Raw genomic sequence first — 21397 nt, 5'->3', positions numbered from 1 at the left:
TATATGTAATTCCATTTTTTTGTTTTGCTTTTTGGCCATTCAGTCTCAGCATTATGCTATTCAGTGAGTGTATCTTAGCATTTCAAACAGATAATGAATTGCTCTCGGGGGAAAACATTCATAACTAGTAGGGCAGAGCTGTGAATACAAGGTGGAAATTTGGGGAACCGTACAAAATGTACAGCCGACTGGCATGTGTAATGTGTGACTGTAAGACAGAGGCTACAAATACTGCAGCTTGACAGAAGAGATCAAAATCAAATCACGACCAAATTTATCAACAAGTCAGAGTTAGGAATCGTTAGAAGATAGAGGAGTAAGAGAGGAGACTGAGTGAGTCGTATACGTGGTAGTGAGAGGAAGGCTGGTGTAAGCCAGTTGTGTATGTATTTGGAGTTGAGATGAAGTGAGGTAGTTAAGCATGTTATAACAGGTCTGAGAGATTGAGTGAGGAGGGAAGGGGAGAGTAAAGGGTGAACCAGAGCCTGCAGAGGAAGGAATGCAATGATCAGACAGTGTGAGACAGGTGGCTAGAGGAGGGGAGAGGAAGAGAAGATAAAAAGGAGGGTTACTAGTTAGGACTGGTGCATGGGCATTACCAGAGACTTTTTAAGTGAGTTTTTAGTGCGGTCATGAACTGATTGTAAGATGTAGTGTGGTTATAGAGGAGGGGGTGATTGTTCCATAATCTGGATATGAAGCAGGAGAACAGTGCTTCTCCCACTGAGATCTTGGGTTTGGTCACTAGCAGTAGATTTTTGCTACTGCAGCGTAGTGGTCTAGTGGAGCAGTAGAGCTGGAGAGGGTTTTGAAGAGATGGGACAGAATAGTTTACTAACTTGTGGGTGAGAGAGAGTTGATTCAGGTGAAGAAGTTGAGGGAGTTCAAGCCAGTCAAGTTCTCTAAGTGAGATACAGTCGTGGGTGCAATAAGATGCACCAGTAGCAAACTTATCAATTTTATTGTAACAAGCCCCGAGTTTATTTTGGTTTGTTTGCCTCAGATAGGTAAGTATAGGAGAGGCATAGAATAAAGTGGAGATTCGGTAGAAATTGGCAGTAGAAATTCTGGCTGTCTTGGTGATGAATTGTTTGCTTCTGTGCAATGCACCTAGTTTTTTTTTTTTTACCTTTTTTATGGTAAGAGAAATGTGAGTGTCAAATCTGAGATTATCAATGTCAACGCCAAGTAGTTTGGTGTGTTCTGTTAGGGAGATGACGGTATTGTCTTTGGCTAGAATATTAAAGTGGGATAATTGGGTTAGATTTAGTGGGTTAGAAGATAAGGAGTTTAGTTTTGCTTGGGGTGGGCATTAGCTAGCCAGCTTTATACAGATGAAAAGGCTTCCTGTGTGATCTTGTGAAGTTCCAGTATAGTTGGGGCTGAGCAGATGAGGGTGGAGTCATCTGCATGCTGTATAAGAGAACCATGCTTGGTGGCTGTGAAGAGATCATTGGTGAAGAGTGAGAATTGTAGGGGACCAAGGATGGAGCCTTGGGGAACACCGACTGTTACAGGAAGATGATGAGATAGGTATTATGCCAGACAACTGATTGGTTTCATGGCTAACTGCCCATCAACAATCGGTAGCTGATTGGGAAAAGGATAGGTTAGTGAGAACAGAGATTAGTAGTTTTTGTGAGACCATGTCAAAAGCCTTGGGTAGATCCAGAAATATATCAGAGGAGAACAGGCCATTATTTTTATGATGAAGGATAGTTTTAGTGAAAGAGAGTGAGGTGGTGGTAGTGCTGTGGTATGGCCTGAAGCCATGCTGGGTGCTGGAGAGGAGGTTATTAGCTAAGAGGTAGTCTAAGACTTGAGAATGGATGCATTTCTCAAGTATCTTGGAAAGTGGGGAAAGGATGGCTATGGGGCGGTAATTGGAAAGTTTAGTGGAGGAGTCACCTTTATGGAGGGGAATGATGTGGGATATTTTCCACAGTGTGGGGACATAGCTTTCTGATAAGGACTGATTAAGATAGAGACTGGATAAGCTCGGGCTTCTGCTGCTATATTTAGCTCTTCAGAGGGGAGATTGTCAGCTGCGAGTTTTGTAGGCTTAAGTTTCAATAGAAGTTTTTTTATATAGGAGGTAGGTACTGATGAAAAAGAAGAGCGTGGGTGCAGTATTTGGTTTGATGTGGGGAGGGTGGGTAGAGGGTTCTTTTGTTTAGTCAAACACAGAATGGTTTCAGTAAAGTGTTTATTGAATGAGTCAGCAACACTGCTGGAAGAAAGGGGAGTGGTAGGTGGGGGGGGGGGTGCCTACTTTACCTAGGTGGAGAATGGAGTTTATTGTGGACCGGAGCTGCTTAGGATTGTGATAGGAGGAGTTTAGGGCAGACTAAAAATATTGGGTTTTATCTTCTTTGGATTGCTTTTTGATCTTGTTGCGCAACTCTAGGAATGACTGTCTAGAGGAGCGGGGGGGGGGGGGTTGTTAAGTGTCAGTGCTGCCAGGCCTTATCTCTGATTTTCATTAGAGCCCTGGTGTTCCAGCAGTTTGCTCTTTTTAATGTTTAGATGTCGTCTCGCTATAGAGGTATGGTAAATCAATGTTTTAAAGGGGGACATTTATATTTATATATATATATATATATATATATATATCTGTGTATGTATATGTGTATGTATATGTGTATATATATATATATATATATATATATATATATATATATATATATGGGATCCGGACACATGCTCGACTAGCATATGGCCGAATCACAAAACATCGAACACACATACACGAAAGGGCTTAACATCGACAAGTGCTTCCGTGTATGTGTGCCTGTTTCATAGATCGGACTACAGTGCGGGTAAGGGAAAATTCCCTTTTCCCCACTGTAGTGCGATCTTGGAGTGAGAATAATAAAGTAGGGGGGTGTGGGGGGTGCAGGGGGGGTGAAGCCCCCCTGCAGAAACGTAGATTTTTTTTTTGAACTACACATACACGGAAGCGCTTTTTGATGTTAAGCGCTTTCGTGTATGTGTTCAATGTTTTGTGTTTTGGATATATGCTAGTCGAGCATGTGTCCTAGACCCATATATATATATATATATATATATATATATATCTATATATATATATATATATATATATATATATATAGATATATATAGATATATATATATGTATGTATTTATATTCAAACAATTCCATCAGTTAATTTGCATATTGTGAGGCAAAGGGAAACCTCTCTTGCAGCCAATTTAATTTGTTTAAGCAGACTTATCAAACAGGACAATGTCCTTAGTCAAGCAAAACTGCACCAGCTCTATAACAGAATCACTCGCAGGAGTCACCCGTACCATATCTCAAATCATTATTTCAATTATTTTGTGTAATATTTTTTGCAGACTGGCAAAATCTGAGGTCATAAAATATGACTCATTCCAAATGGCACAATACGCATTTCTCATAAGATGTAAGGAGTCCTTAGTAAAAGAATCCCAAATATATAAATTACATATATTCTGAAGGAGACCTTCCCATACATACATATACTATTCATTTACCAGTACGATAATACAAGCTTTTATTCATTGTTGGCAGACAGTAAAACATCTGGATGCAAAGGATCTTATGTTTGTTTTTCTCTATCACCTCATCCTTGAAGAAAGTCATAGTAACTTTGATTAATATTTCCATCAAATACTTCCAAAGCAAAATAATTTCTCATGTCAACTTGAATATGCATTATTTCATCCCTTAGATGTGACTCACACATCCTGAAATGTTTAGCAATCAGTATTATTTTACAACCTTTGTATGCAGGCATTCTTATAAAATTCATATCACTTAAATATTTTAAAGCTAGACATTTATTTTTCTGCCATATTATACATTACAGTATCCTTCATAGAATTACATAACGCTTTCTTCAAGTCGTTTAATTTTGAAACAGGAATGTATGATCTCTTCATGTCTAAGCAGTTCATGTCAAGTGCCCAGCAAGCATTTGGTGCCTATTCTAAATAAGAAAAGTCAAGACACAAAGGAAAACTCACTCCGCAGGATTCAATAACGGTTACACTAAGTGTACACTATTCTGAGTGAATAAACTCAGACATAACTCACACCTTCTTACTCCTATTTTTAGTTTTCATACTGATATTCTTGCAGCTTTAAATGTTGACAGGGATTTATAAAGGTTACCAGAAAGTGTAGACTACATGTACACTTAGTGTAATCTTTCTGAATGACTAGAAAGAACAAAATGTGTTAAGAATTTTCTTGAATACATATCGTGTACACTTAGTGTGTAGGCTTTATTGAATCTGACCTAACATTATCGGTATTCTCTGTTATTAGAGTCCTCAGTAATATTATGCTGCATCTGTGATATGTAGGGATAATTTGCTCCATATACGATTGATTCATTGGGTTATGTACCTGTATCTCCAGCATGTGGTTTACAATGTGGCCTTTAGAATACAAATGAAAGTGCTGACATACTGAAAGATCTCCACTGCCTTCGTTGCTCACTGCAGGTTGGCAAAGACACTAACCAATTTGCCAAACTAGCACTCTTTGAAAAAGAACAAACGCCATTTTTCTGATCAGTGAATCTGACTAAAAAATAAATAAATAAATGAATAAAAAATTAAAAATAACTAACTCCAGGCCAAATATACTGAATAGTGATACTGTGAGGGAAAGTTTTTTTTCATAACATATTGTGCTATGATGGTGTTGGGAAAGAAGGGTCTAGTTGAAAGTGGGTAGAAATGAATAAGGTGGGCAGGTGAGCTCAGGGAACTTGGAATCCTCCAATGGGACAGAAGGGCAAAAGGTTACTTCATTTTCAGTATGAATACAGACCATAAATGTGGGGTCTCGTGATTCTTCTGTTATTTTGGGTTTTAAGCAGGAGGTGTCAGAAAAGTTATGATGGTGCTAACTGTCTCATGGTAGCCAAGTACTCCTGGCAACATTGGTTAATGATATTTCAGTATTTGAATAATCTTTCAATATTGGTTCTTCCTTTCACTGTAAAGTATAATTCACCAAGTATTGGATTTTTTACCTAGTAATAGGGAATGTGAGCTAGGATTAGATTATCATGAGACAAGTTAGTTTTATCCTACTGATGATGTGTTGTTACAACAGTATAGTGCATTTAAGACTTTAGCTGTTATGTTCCAGCACATTTCTGAAGTGGGGGATTTTTTTTACATTTATTCAATATTTTTTGTTGTTATTCTTGTTAAACAGTTTATTGATATAACTGATCTACTATTTGTTTTATTCTTAAAGTGGTCATTGTATTAAGAAAAGAAAAGCTTTTGCATATTAATTAGTGAGTTGTGATAGAAGTCATTGGTGAGGGAGACCATCGTTTTCACCAGATCTAATTTGCCTAGGCCATCTAAAATCTCTAGCTGGTTAGCCTGAGAGAAGTTCCTGGCATGGGGATTGGGGAGGTTAAAAAAAAAATACCTGATTTGTTGTCAGATTTTACCAAGCCAGGGCTAACTCGGGCATATCAAAAGTATTGGTCCCTAGTGGGGAGTTTAACAATTTGCTCCATAGCATTTGGATTAATGATGTCCAGCAAGTGTGGAACATACATACTTTTTGTTGCATAAGTACTCCAGTCATTGGTTTTGTAGCTAAAGTCGTCTCCTAACTTAGATTTGTTAGCGATCCTTTCAGCTCTACTGAGGCAGTTATTGTGGAACTTTGAGAGTATCGGTGGTGATCTACAGAAGGAAATTGCATAGTACATGGTACTCTGAGTATCATGGTGAACTATGGAAGGAAATTGCATAGTACATTGAGTATTCTTTGGAACTCTGTGCTGTAGCTGTTTCAAAGCAAAGTAACATATAACTTAAACTAAATATTGAAAGTTATGTAAGCAAACTAACCCACTATAAACTTATTGTTGTCTGCAAAGTAAAATGTTCTGCAAATTATTCTTTATTGGCAGTTTATCCCAGAGTGTTAAGGCTGTTAATGAGTATCATTTTGTAGTCCTGGGTCAGATTTCCTCAGTTTTATACTTGAAAATGGTGCGACAACAGGCTGTTCTCTAAACCAGGCAGACACTGGATTGCTCCCTGAAAAAGGCACTTGTGTTTAATGGCTACAGTATGGTGTATTAAGCTTTTAAAAAGTATATTTGAATATGCTGGTATGGACACTTATGGTCTTAGAGTTTATGCTGAGTCTGGTGTAGGAATCCATAACAAAGTTTTTATTGAAAAATGGTGAGTGAAACAAAGGACTGCTTCACGTATGTTTTGGGTTTTTAACTTTTACAATGAGTATCTGGTCTGGATGCCATTAATTGGTTCACTGTTAAGTCTACTGATTCTATTCAAGCTTTTGATAAACATAAAAGTTATACTTTGTTACATACACAATTTTCTTTAAGGATGTTAAGGACTATGAAGCTGAATTAAAGAGTTTCAAGTTAAAGAAATATAATAGCAATCTAACTATCAAAACATGGTGCTTATACTTGGAAAACATATAAACAGGATTAACATTTCACCAATACCAACTGACCTAACAAAAAGGGAGTTCGATTCAAGCAGAAGCAGTGTGGATCAATACGTAAATGCTCTACTAACACTGGGTATAGTGCTGCTGGTTCAGTGTATCAGAGTTTTCTTCAACTGCCAATATAGAACCTGAGGTGACTGACATCACATCACCTACTAGTAAAAGATCTAATTTATATAAAGGCCCTTTAGAAGAGGAGGCAGGAAACATAGATCAACAAAAATAACTTTTTTTCAAATCAATGATTCAAATAACTCTAAAAAAACAATTTGACTGTTAATATATCTATGCACGGGATACTAAACAGTGACGCGGATATTTTAAATAAAGACCATAATTTTATTCTACTTTTTTTTTTTTTTTATAACACTACTATTTTAAATATGAAAAAAACTTTTGCAAGACTTTGAATCTTAAGTTTTGGTTTAGTCATAAAGCAAGTAATGCTGGAAAAAACTTTTCATTCTTTTAGCTTCAGCAGATCTGGATTTCTGGTCCCCTATCATCCTACAGTCAAACTATTCGAGCAATATGTGCTTAGGAATTTGCATATGAATTAAACAAATGTTTTTAGAAATTATGGTTTTAATATCTCTAACAAAAAAAACTGTCTTGTGTAAATCCGGCTGTTAATAAGGAACTAGTTGTTACTGAGGTTGATAATACTAAGGTTGATAAAGGTGTGGCTGTTGCTATACAGGAAACAAGATTTTCGTAAAGAAGTTTTGAAAGAATTGGGTGATAAAGTATCCTACTATATATTACCTTTAGAGCCAACTGCTGATTTCAAAAGATCTATGTTTTTATAATACTGCTAAAGAGCATGGTTTTGTATCTGAATATCCATTTTTCAACTTAGTAGTGGATGCCCCAAAATCATAAAAATTTTATATATTAAGATTCATAGGTCAATTAATAACCCATCTGGAAGACAAATAGTTTCTGGTTGTGGCTCATTGACTGAAGCATTGTTTTGATTTTTGAAAAGTCAATTTAAGCCTTTTTAACTTTAGTTAGGACACGTTTGAGGGATACAACTGATTTCCTTAAACGGATGTCTGATACACAGATTTCAAATGATGCTTATGTGCCTACATTGGATATACAATCTTTGTACACTACTTTTCTACATGAATGTGGAATACGGGCAGTTAAATATTGGCTTTATTAATCCTATATGTATTCTGATCCACATTGTAAGTTTTTGTTATAGTTGTTGGGTTAAGTTTTAGAACATAATGTGTGTTCACTACAAAGATGGTTGTTATTTACAACTTAACGGTATGGCTTTTATGGGTTTTTTGGAAATGAATTTAATATATGGTGAACAAAATATTTTTTCAATAGTATATGGACATGTCGACTAGCTATATGTTGTTATTGCTGCCCCAACCCACCTGGTAGTTAAAAATTTACCACATTACCCTCCCCTCATCAATTAAATGTTTGCATCACTTTCCATCTAAAACCATTAAATATATATTTTTCTATCTATGTAACCCTTATTGTTGGCCTTAATTTAGACACTTGTGGATGTAATATTCCTGAAAAAGCCATAGTTTCTCCAAGTGTAATGTACAGAAAATTGTACTCAGTAAAGAGTTTGCTTTAGCTACACCCTTGCTGCCACCACATTAAATAAAAATGTTGCTCAGCACAAACTGTATAATTACATACAGAAATATCAATATAACCAAGTAAAATTGCACTATATTACTTACAGTTCATTCATGTTATGAATGCAATAACTTTCGTCACAAAAACATCAATAAGCTACTCTCTACATTCTGTCATGTTCTCTTAATACTGCCCTTTTTATTTATCACTGTCACTGCAAAAATCACCAGTTTATCATACATAGCAGCTGATATCCTTAGCACTGCAGAACTTCAGTAATACGTTAGTGCATTTATACCCCCATGTATGAACAGTCAGTGAATTATATCACAATACTGATCATTTTCTTTCATCAGTAATTATTTCCACTGCTGCTGTCATGAAATCCAACTTCCAAATGGCACAAACCTAATAATCAGTCACTGGTGTCGGAACACGCACATCATGTATGTAAATTCATTAAATATAATCCTTAATGCAATCATGAATTAATATTTTGAAGTGTTTCTTATTAAATATATATATATATATTTAATATTTCCTTACTGTAAATAAGTCTGTGGCATCCAAATGCATTTTCCACCTAGTTCGACTATTGGTGAATTAATATGGCAATTCTCAGCGTATTGGCAAAAATTCTGGGCCGTTTACACATGTTATATGCAAACTAGGCTAATTTATATTCATCTCTAACTTGTTCTTCTTTCGGCTGCTCCCATCTGGGGTCGCCACAGCAGATCAACTGTTTCCATTTCTTCCTGTCCTCTGCATCTTGCTCTGTCACACCAACCACCTGCATGTCCTCTCTCACCACATCCATAAACCTTATCTTAGGCCCTCCTCTTTTCCTGTTACCTGCCAGCTTCATCCTTAGCATCTTTTTCCCAATATACTCTGCATCCCTCCTCAGCACATGTCCAAACCAATGTAATCTTGCCTCTCTGGCTTTGTCTCCAAACCTTCCAACCTGGGCTGATCCTCTAATATACTTATTCCTAATCCTGTCCATCCTCGTCACACCCAGTGCAAATCTTAACATCTTCAACTTTGCCACGTCAGGCTCTGACTCCTGCCTTTTTGTCAATGCCACTGTCTCCAACCCATATAACATAGCTGGTCTCACTACCCTCTGTTAGACCTTCCCTTTCACTCTTACTGGTACTCGTCTGTCACAAATCAGTCCTGACACTCTTCTCCACCCACTTCATCCTGCCTGTACTCTCTTCTTCACCTCTCTTCCACACTCACCATTACTCTGAAGTGTTGATCCCAAGTATTTAAACTCATCCACCTTCGCCACCTCTACTCCCTGCATCCTCACCATTCCTCTATCCTCCCTCTCATTCACACACATACATTCTGTCTTAGTCCTGCTGACCTTCATTCCTCTTCTCTCTAGAGTATACTTCCACCTCTCCAGGGTCTCCTCCACCTGTTCCCTACTCTCACTACAGATCACAATGTCATCTGCAAACATCATAGTCCACGGGGACTCCTGTCTGATCTCGTCTGTCAACCTGTCCATCACCATTACAAATAAGAAAGGGCTCAGAGCTGAACCTTGGTGTAATCCCACCTCCACCTTAAACGCATCCATCACTCCCACCGCAGACCTCACCGCTGTCACACTACCCTCGTACATATCCCGTACCACTCTTACATACTTCTCTGACACTCCCAACTTCCTCATACAATACCACAACTTCTCTCTAGGCACCCTGTTATATGCTTTCTCTAAATCCACAAAGACACAATGCAACTCCTTCTGATATTCTCTGTACTTCTCCATCAAACTCTCAAAGCAAACATTGCATCTGTAGTGCTCTTTCCTGGCATGAAACCATACTGCACCTCTATGAAGCATAGTATCATAATGTGTTCCAAGATGTATCAACTGATTTCAGGTTTTTGACAATCATGAACGCATGGCCAAAGTAACATAAACACACATCAAACTGGCATGGATATGCTGCAGATGGCTCCACGGTCCACAGCAGTCCTCAGCTATCCCAAGCTTGCAGCGGGGATGTGCAAATGGCCCTAGAGTAACCAAAATTAGAATGTGGTTAAAGAAACAAAATTGAGTCCTCCAAATGTTTACAGCAATCTGAAGTATAATCCCTGCCCATCCAAAATTGCATGTCACAACCCTGTACTCAAATAAATCATAATTCCTTAAACTTAAAAATAACATGTAAAGTGAGATTTATTTTAATCTCTGCCCAGAAAAGGTAAAACTTAAATGAAAAATTCTGCTATACTACATGACACATACTAGTGTTAGGGTCCAAAAATGAACATTTTCCAATAAGTATTAACAATAACAATTATTAATTATATATTTCCATTTTAATCAAAGATGGAAGGGAAAGTTAACTGGTTTTATTTAAGAAAAAGTATGTGATAAAGCAGTTTTGGTTACACCACACTTGCCAATAATACCAGTAGATGTTGTAATGCCTCTGCTAGTAAACATGGTTTGATTATAGTGATGTCACTGTCCATAGGCAGTGGTTCTAACCCTGACTAATTCATCCCTGACTATGGTTATGGTGATGTCACTGCCCATAGGCAGTGGTTCTAACCCTGACTAATTCATCCCTGACCATGGTTATGGGGATGTCACCGCCCATATGCAGTGGTTCTAATTCTGACTAATTCATCCCCAACCATGGTTATGGTGATGTCACCACCCATAGGCAGTGGTTTTAACCCTGACTAATTCATCCCTGACCATGGTTATGGTGATGTCAACACCCATAGGCAGTGGTTTTAACCCTGACTAATTCATCCCGGACTATGGTTATGGTGATGTCACCGCCCATAGGCAGTGGTTCTAACCTTGACTAATTCATCCCTGACCATGGTTATGGTGATGTCACCACCCATAGGCAGTGGTTTTAACCTTGACTAATTCATCCCTGAGTATGGTTATGGTGATGTCACCGCCCATAGGCAGTGGTTCTAACCCTGAATAATTCATCCCTGACTATGGTTATGGTGATGTCACCGCCCATAGGCAGTGGTTCTAACCCTGACTAATTCATCCCTGACTATGGTTATGGTGATGTCACCGCCCATAGGCAGTGGTTCTAACCCTGACTAATTCATCCCTGACTATGGTTATGGTGATGTCACTGCCCATAGGCAGTGGTTCAAACCCTGACTAATTCATCCCTGACTATGGTTATGGTGATGTAACTGCCCATAGGCAGTGGTTCAAACCCTGACTAATTCATCCCTGACTATGGTTATGGAGATGTCACTGCCCATAGGCAGTGGTTCAAACCCTGACTAATTCATCCCTGACTATGGTTATGGTGATGTCACTGCCCATAGGCAGTGGTTCAAACCCTGACTATGGTTATGGTGATGTCACCGCCCATAGGCAGTGGTTCTAATTCTGACTAATTCATCCCCGACCATGGTTATGGTGATGTCACTGCCCATAGGTAGTGGTTCAAACCCTGACTAATTCATCCCTGACTATGGTTATGATGATGTCACTGCCCATAGGCAGTGGTTCAAACCCTGACTAATTCATCCCTGACTATGCTTTCCTCATTGTTCTAACACTTCAAATGATGGGTATCACCTTTGAAGACACAAAGCTGCACTCTTAGCTGGTCTAGCAAGGAGACCATGTCTGATCAAGAAAAGAGTGAAGCATGCACATGCCTTACAACTTGGAAAAATATGAACATTTGGCAGGTGTTGTGTGACTACCTGTCAACCCTGACAGGTATTGTCAATAGTTTGAAAACTTGCAGAACCACAGGGCTGACCAGGTAGTGGCGAGAAGATCAGAGTTCTATAGTAAGTAAAAAGAAAAAATTGTTTCTTAATGTTTGCTATTACACTGAGTATTATTAAAGACAATGTAACTCTGCAGATCATATACTGAGTTACACAAACTATTTGTTAATGGATTCATAAATAATAAAAATAAAATTAAAATTACAATTAAAATGTATAACTATGGCATAAAATCACTTAATAGTTACATTACATGAAGCCATTTTTGTGTTGCCCATAGAAATATTACCAATGCAGTTGCTTAACACAGTTGTTTGTTCAAAAGTATTTTTAGCTCCACGTAGAACATGGTTGAAGTCTGAGACACCAGACCCTAGTTAGAGTGGAGGTCAGCAGAGGGGTGGGGGATCCTGTGCCAAGTGAATGACCAACACAAACTTTACTGAGAAAAGTTTTTATTTCAACATTGCCTATTAAATCAGAAAAGAAAAGGCAAACTTCCATGGATTGCTACCTTTTTCTGTTTGTGAATTAGTTAGACCTGTACACAATGTTTAATGCACAGCATAGTATTTTGAAAATGGCATTCCACACACATTTCAAACTATTTTTCTCTTAAGTGACAAGGAATATTTGCACAGTATTATACAGTTTCATACAGCTATGCAAAGTCAGATCCAGCGCTAGGTGGGTAAGGCAGTTGCCTATGGCCCACTGGCTGGAAGGGGAGGGGGGGCCGATGGCCAGGAGATTTATTTTTTTTTAGTGCATTCATCTTTAAGAAGAACACTCTTTGCATGCAGTCACACAGAAGTGACAGATGTGTGCGGCATGTTTTCGTTTTCTATGTCTGTGCGAACTGTTTGTCTTCATCTTCCATTCACATGGAATTTGAATGCCAGAAGATGTTTGAAATGTGGACCATGAATGGACAAGTGAGAGGTATGTCTGTGTGTGTGTGTTTTTGTTTAACTGGTAGGTGTGTGTGTGTGTGTGTGTGTGTGTGTGTGTGTGTGTGTGTGTGTGTGTGTGTATATACATATATATATATATATATATATGTATATATATATATATATATATATATATATATATATATATATATATATATATATATAAAAGAGGGAGGGAGGTGTCTTTCAACTGTCCAGATTTTTACAGAATGTCCAGGTTTTTGCCTCATATTTTTAGTCTTGTTCCTTATAAAATTTGTGGCTTTCTGGGTTTATTGTGGCAAATCAGTAAGGACAGAATTCACTAAACAGTGACAGGCACTTGAGTTTCAGACTTCATATGCTTCAGAAAATTCACTATAATGCAATACCTTTTTATTCTAGCCATTTTCTAAGTTTGTGAGAGCACTATTTAAAGTTTGCACCTATTTTTGAGTTTGCCCAGATTTTTTGTGCTAAGAAGTTAAGAGCTATGGTGTGTGTGTATGTATGTAAGGGGGAGAGGTGTGTGTGTGAAAGGGAGGGAGGTAGGTGGGTGCATACCTCTCAACTGTCCGATTTTCATGGACATCCTTGATTTTTACTGAAATTTTAGCTCTGTCCCACTTAATCCCATCAAAAAGTGGTGACTTTTGGAGAAAAGGTGATGAATTACAATTAATAAATAATGACAATAATTAGAGTTACCGATGTCTTTTACTTTCGAAAATGTATATTCACTCATGTTCTATTATTTTGCCAGTATCTTATGTTAATGATATATATATATATATATATATATATTAAGTGTGCCCTTGATTGTCCCTATATATATGTATACCAACATAAAAATGCTACACTGAGATGTTATAATTGTAGTTGTTGTGTAGATATCTATGATTCAATAAATGAGTTTGAGCATCCTATTACTAAGGAGAATTATGAATTTAAATGTTCAGCTAACTGTAGCACATCACAAATAGTACATTTAGCAACATGCACACTTTGCACAGCATTCTATGTTGGTAAGACAATTAGGAAGTTAAGGGAACGCATTATAGAACACAAGTCTGAGATCAAAAGGAATGTGGTGACAAATGCACTGAGTAAGCACATTATGGACAACAATACACATACCAAAAACCAAAAGTTCCAAACCTCGGGGTGTAGTACCAGCACAATCAAACGAGTAACAACTAATAAACAACGGTTGCTGGTACACACTGTGGCACCAATACAGTACTTTGTAGAGTCTCTATTTATCTCAATATATGCTCACCACTTCAAACATAAAAGACAGTCAATTCGGTAAAGATCACAAACATCCAGTGCTGATGTGCGTGTAGCACAATCACAGCTCTCGCTTCTGCGATGAAAAATCACCAAGTGCAGCAGTAATGAAAGATAAAATCCTTTTATTCACAGTAAGCGCTTTCGCCTTTCGGCTTCCTCAGACTGTATAACAATGAGACATGGTTGAAACAAACATTTAAATACTCTGGAGTGACTGCTCATTGGTTAAAATCACGAACATGTCATAAAACACAAAACAACTAAAACCGGAAATGACTAACTGGGAAATAACCCTGCGCTAGCATAAGTTCTTTAAAACACAAATTAGAAGTTCAAAAAGTCACAAAGAATTAAATACATCTCTAGGTGTGAGTGCTGTCTCATAGGTTAAAATTGGATGAATTCAAATACTTCAAGATCGTTAAAAAATATATATATACATATAAAAGTATACCAGAAATAGGGCGCTAACGCCAACACATTCAAATGCATATTAAGGTGGTTACCTGATGTTATTCATACATAGATAGGTCGTAGTAGCTCTAGGTTAGTTTAACATTTAGAATAATATCCATCCTCAAAGTTGCAACTACTACAGTGAAAGCTACTGACTGCCGTGCACCCTCGCATAGCGATAACGTCACCACGTATGGCAACGGTGAAAAAACATAGCTGGCAGCTGCCTTTCAAAACATATGCATACATCTCTTAATACAACCAGCATCTGGTAAATATCTAAGAAGAGTGCAACAGTGCATGAGGTAGGTTAGTAAATATAAAAATAAATATAAAACGCAAGCTGATCAAAAAAGAGACTCAAGCTAATCAAAAAAGACAACGTAGTAAATACTGCAGATGCGTTGTCTACCATCTAATAAACTACTGTAAAATGTTTTAAATCGTATGCATTCCTCACCTACCGGCATTTTGGAGCAAGGTGTGGAAATGCTTCATTACAGCATACGAAAATCTACAAATTACCAACATTTACGATAAAAACAGGAATCGCATACACAACATACGCTGAAGGTAAAGATGACAAAAAATAAATAATAAAACAGATCTGCGACATATGCATACCATGCAAACAGTGTAAAAGCAATTTGTAGATTTTCGTATGCTGTAATAAAGCATTTCCACACCTTGCTCCAAAATGCCGGTAGGTGAGGAATGCACACGATTTAAAATATTTTACAGTAGTTTATTAGATGGTAGACAACGCATCTGCAGTATTTACTACGTTGTCTTTTTTGATTAGCTTGAGTCTCTTTTTTGATCAGCTTGCGTTTTATATTTATTTTTATATTTACTAACCTACCTCATGCACTGTTGCACTCTTCTTAGATATTTACCAGATGCTGGTTGTATTAAGAGATGTATGCATATGTTTTGAAAGGCAGCTGCCAGCTATGTTTTTTCACCGTTGCCATACGTGGTGACGTTATCGCTATGCGAGGGTGCACGGCAGTCAGTAGCTTTCACTGTAGTAGTTGCAACTTTGAGGATGGATATTATTCTAAATGTTAAACTAACCTAGAGCTCCTACGACCTATCTATGTATGCATAACATCAGGTAACCACCTTAATATGCATTTGAATGTGTTGGCGTTAGCGCCCTATTCCTGGTATACATTTATATGTATATATACATTTTTTAACGATCTTGAAGTATTTGAATTCACCCAATTTTAACGTATGAGACAGTACTCACACTTAGAGATGTATTTAATTCTTTGTGACTTTTTGAATTTCTAATTTGTGTTTTAAAGAACTTATGCTAGCGCAGGGTTATTTCCCAGTTAGTCATTTCCGGTTTTAGTTGTTTTGTGTTTTATGACATGTTCGTGATTTTAACCAATGAGCAGTCACTCCAGAGTATTTAAATGTTTGTTTCAACCATGTCTCATTGTTATACAGTCTGAGGAAGCCGAAAGGCGAAAGCGCTTACTGTGAATAAAAGGATTTTATCTTTCATTACTGCTGCACTTGGTGATTTTTCATCGCAGAAGCGAGAGCTGTGATTGTGCTATACGCACATCAGCACTGGATGTTTGTGATCTTTACCGAATTGACTATCTTTTATGTTTGAAGTGGTGAGCATATATTGAGATAAATAGAGACTCTACAAAGTACTGTATTGGTGCCACAGTGTGTACCAACAATACACATACGTTTAAGTTTAGGGGTATAGGTGTAATAAATATAGGTATTAGAAGAGGAGACATGAATAATGCTTTAGAGTTAAAAGAATATGAATGGATCATTAGGCTACAAGCAGATGCTATACCAGGTTTAAATAACTCTGTTAGTATAAAACCTGCATTAGTTAAAAGGCAGAGAGAAAATGTTTAAGAATGAATTTCATATTTTAGCCCTTCAAGTTGATATATTTATATATATGTAGGATTCTTGTTATATATAATATGCATTTATGAGAATTTTTATGTTTGTACTTTTGTATACATATGTATACAAGTAATATAAAAATGTATATGTTTTTAATGGTTTCTTAAATATATTTTAATATTGTTTTAAACTACAAGAGTTTAAATAATTAATTGTTAGTTAAAGATGTTAGGCTTGCTGAATCATGTGATTCTATTAGTATCCCTATTTAATGTCTTGATGAGTCTCATTGATTTTATGTACTGATGAAGGGTGGTGAGCCCTAAAGCTTTACTTATTAAATTTGTTTTTGGCATTCAAAGTGTGTTTTTGATATAATTTAATACAACCAGGAAAGTGAATCAAAAACTTGTGCATGTTTGCATGGTCCTAAAAATGTGTGAAAGGGACCTATGCTTTGAGAACAGCCCAAAGGTAAACTTAATCCACCACTAGCCAGATGCATTTTCTTTGAATGTGGATTTCTACGCCGTTTCAATGAATGTGAGTTTCAAGGGCAGAGAAGTTTAATACTAAGTCTGTTTTCGTTATGAGACTATATTGCTTTGTTTAGCAAATTATCTGTAAGGGTTTGTGCTATAAAATGTTTTAAATTAAATCCAAATATCTGTAATCATTGTAGAAATAATGCAGAAACAGTATGTACTCTGAGAGTTTTGAACAGTGCTTATGGTAATTAGGGTGAAATAATCAAGTAATGGGGCACTGGAATGGCTGTGTAAGGTGGGGCACCGATCCTTTACCCTGCCTAGGGCCCTATTTGACCGTGAAATGGTTCTGCAGCTATGTGCATAGGTTCATAGGTAGGTACTAGGCTATTGGCCCTAGGGCCTATACAAGCCTAGCCAAAAAGGTACCCTGGCTTTCACCACCCAAGAAAATTATTTTCCTGTGCCCCTGTCAAGCCGAACCAAACAAGTGATCCCCACGGTGAATTTCCTATTACCCATCCAATCAAGATTTTTCTTGAAGAGTGTTAATGAGGAGCTTTGTTTGGTATAGGTAGTCTGTTCCAGAGTATGGGAAGTCTCTGGGACAGGAATCTATCCCTCCAGCATGTTCTGTTTATTGTGGTGAAAAGGTTGAGGTCCCTAGAGCATGTAGCTCAGACTGATTGGGATTTCTTTAAGTGGAGCATGTCCAACAGCTCTGGGTTTGACATAGCTTTGTATGTTAGGCAGAGATCGCCTCTGATTAGGCGATATGCGACGGAGTAAAGCTGGAGTTTTTTGAGACGGTCTGCGTAATGCATCTGTTTGAGGCCAGTAATCTTCTTTGTGAGGTATTTTTGTGGCCTTTCCAGTTGTTGTAGATGTCTTGTGAGGTACATACCAAAAGGGGCGTTGTACTCTATAATGGGTCTAATGAGTGATGAGTAGAGGGGAACAATGACCTCTTTTTTTATGGATGAGAAACCTTTTGTGATGAGGTGTTCCATGTAGAAAGATTTCCTGACCACTGTGGCGATGTGATTATCAAAGAAGAGACTACTGTCCACCTGTGTCCCAAGGTCTCTTATCACACTTTCGGTGTTAAGTAGACTACTGCCTATGTGGTAGTTCATGGGTACAGAGTTTTTACTAAAGGGGATGACACACACATGTATGAGAATCTAAAAAAGAAAGCAAAGGGGAGTTATTACTTAGGAATACATATGTTCATATACATTTGTGTGTGTTATTTATATATATATATATATATATATATATATATATATATATATATATATATATATATATAATCCCTAGATTCAGTACTTAGCAACACCTGACATTCTTTAGTTGTCTGCATCACCATTTAAAAAAAAATAAAAAAAGTAAAACTTGATTTATGTATTTGTATTTATTCCAGGTAAATAATGACTCAGCAGTTTAAATAGTTTACCTAAATATGTAAGAGAGAAAAATAAAGCAAAAGCAGTTCAATTTACCTCGTCTTGCTACCATTTTTTGTACTTAAATAAAAATTAATTTCAGTGGCAGTGCATCTGCTTGCATGAAATGTTTCTAATTGATGTCGTCTGAAGTTACATTTCTTAAAGTAATCATAAGATAATAATTTCCACAGTCTCTGTTTTCTTCTGATATATACGGGATCATAATTAGGAATTCCAAGTTCAAAGATCAGCACCCAAGAAGTTTCTGCTTTGAACTGTTTATCTACGTCATTCATCTCGCTTTTTTGACTTCCTACCAACAGCAACATCACAATTCTGCAAGAAAGCACATTTGTACTTTACTGGTCTTCATCTGTCATTATTATCAACCAGAGAGCTGACAGATGCATTAATTGTAATAGCTTCATGTTTATCACTATACTGGGATGATTATAGTATTCAAAAGACACTCCGCATTTTCCCATTTACTATTCTGCCCCATGTGATGCTTTCTTCTTGCAACTGACTTAATAAAATGCTGTAAAATTTAAGTTCTGTATCTTCCCCAAGTATTTTGTATGCCACTAAATCAAATTACTGTAGCTTGTTCCTTTTGCCAGTACTAGCGGAATGACTGTAGGAAATTATCCTTTGCATTTAACAAGAAAAATATCAGATATTTGTAGGACTTGCGGGACCTCTCAATGACAAGGCTGTACAGTGTACATCTCTCCACCTCTTAGCATATCAAATCTGGACAAATCCTAAAATATTGGGGAAACAAAGGCCTAAAAGTAGGAACAGATTATAAATATTGATCTTATAAACTTGATATATAGTAAGCCAGTCACAGTATCAGCTAAAAAGCTAGAAAAAGTCAACTCCCTGGTGTTAAATGGATCACAGAAATAGTCATTTTGAATAGATAAGTAGCTCCGGTGTGCAGCATGTCTGTAACCGGGCACAAAGAAGTGCAAAACCTCACTACACAGCAGTAACTAAAACAGGCAAAAAGAAGCAACCAGCCAACAGAATACGGTGAGAACTATAGATTTCCCTTCTGTCATAACAGTGAAGTGAAAAAAAAGCCCAAATGAGAACAATACCAGTAATATGCAGATCATAGCTCTGAACCAGTCAGGGACAAATCCATACATAATCACGGACAATCAGGGACAGTTGAGAGGTGTGATGCAAATGTTTCAATATTAGCTTAAAAAATTAAAAAAAAATTTCCACGGTGTTGAAGAATCAGGCAACTTTTCACTTCCAGTTAAGCTTTTTTCTTTTTTGTCATTACCATTTATTACCATGATAGCGCCAACAAATAAGGGGAAGATCAGGATAGTGAATCACAGGATTAACCAATGTCAGTAGAGCTGCCATGCTACTTGGCCAATAAGGAGTTTGCTACACAATCTCAATATCCAGTGCTGAAAATCTGAAAAAAAAAGAACCTTCTAGAAGTTGAGATAGGTGGGGAGGACAGAGGAGACCACACCCACTGGGTACGGAAGAGATGCAGGTATTTATATATGATGGGGATCTTAGCGGGTGCAGACTACCTGTGGAATGGAAAATGGGAATTGGTGGCTGATAAGGTGTGCAGTGAGCACCATTAGGGTGTTTGTGGGCGCAATTCCAATGAAAGAAGGTATGACAGGGATTTAGGAAAAAAGTTTCAGTAAACTTTATTGATGACCATTATTTAGTTATGGATAGTGTGAACATATACCTGAAGACTTGCTATGGAGATGTAGGATAAATGTGTGTTTGTAGTGTCTAAATATGGGTAGGTGTACTGAGGAATAAACCAGTTTATATGAAACACATTTATGGGGAGATTGGGAGTGACTGATCAGGGTCAAGTAAGCACCCCAGTCATCTAAGGTGCAAAAACAGACAGCAGCCTGCGATTTGACATTCACAAAGCCCAAACTATCAATAAAGTTCACAAAAGACTGGGACTCCTCTATTGGAACAAGCAATTTCTCACTAAACACACTAAAACCACATTAGCTAGGACACATCTCTTATCTACCCTCCTCTGTGCATCCCCAATTTTAACTAACTTTTACAAGGCCGACTTCAATTAGAATCTAATTATAACAAGATTGCCAGGTTTGCTACAGAGGCCTCATATAGGACCCATCACTGTGTATCACTTAGATAAGCTGGCTTGAGCTGCATCAGCTATTGCAAACCAGTCATTTGTCACTTGCACACAAGTTACGCTACTACCCTGATAAAATCCTGGCAATCCAGAATCTAACTCAACCCTAGACTACAACAAGAACCTTGAGATCTATTAACCAAAACCTGCAAAATGTTATTAAATTCAATAATGATGCTGGGAAACCTTCTTTGGTTAGGGTATTTCTAAAGCTTGCAATGCTCTACCTAGCCACCTGACATCTAATATCTGTGCTACAGAATTTAAAAAATTCTTGAAACCACACTATATGAACAACTGGTTATACTCCTGTGACTCCCCCGGGTAAACATCTATTTAACAATCTATTTTCCATCATACAACCAATAGGCCTCATACAAAATCCTACAATATGTACAGACCTTTCCTGTTTGTATCCTGCATTGATCCAATAATCGCTACTTTAATTTGCCCCCGCTAGTCATTGTGCTCACTACCAACTTCTTTTCTGTTTTCCCACTCAGTGTCAGTACTCTGTTATGTTGCTTCACTTGTTACTTAGTAGCCATTTGACTACCTTCAACATCTCACACAGTTACAATGTGCAAATTCTGTATTAATCCCATTTAAAGTGTTGTTATGAGTGACTTGTTTACAATGCGTAATTTCTGTATTAATCCTATCAGTAGTATTCTAATGAATGTAAATTATTTTTACTATGTACTGCATGCTATCATGAGTTGTGTGTTTCTTCTTGACTGATATATGTTATCTGGAGCTGATTACTATGTACTATGTGCTATTATGAGTTGCATGTTTCTTCTTGACTAATACATGTTATCTGGAATTGA

The sequence above is a fragment of the Protopterus annectens genome, chromosome 7.part0, assembly GCF_019279795.1.
Source record: "Protopterus annectens isolate FY-2018-M chromosome 7.part0, PAN1.0, whole genome shotgun sequence".
NCBI lineage: Eukaryota > Metazoa > Chordata > Ceratodontiformes > Protopteridae > Protopterus > Protopterus annectens.
Note: the sequence above shows the minus strand (reverse complement) of the source record.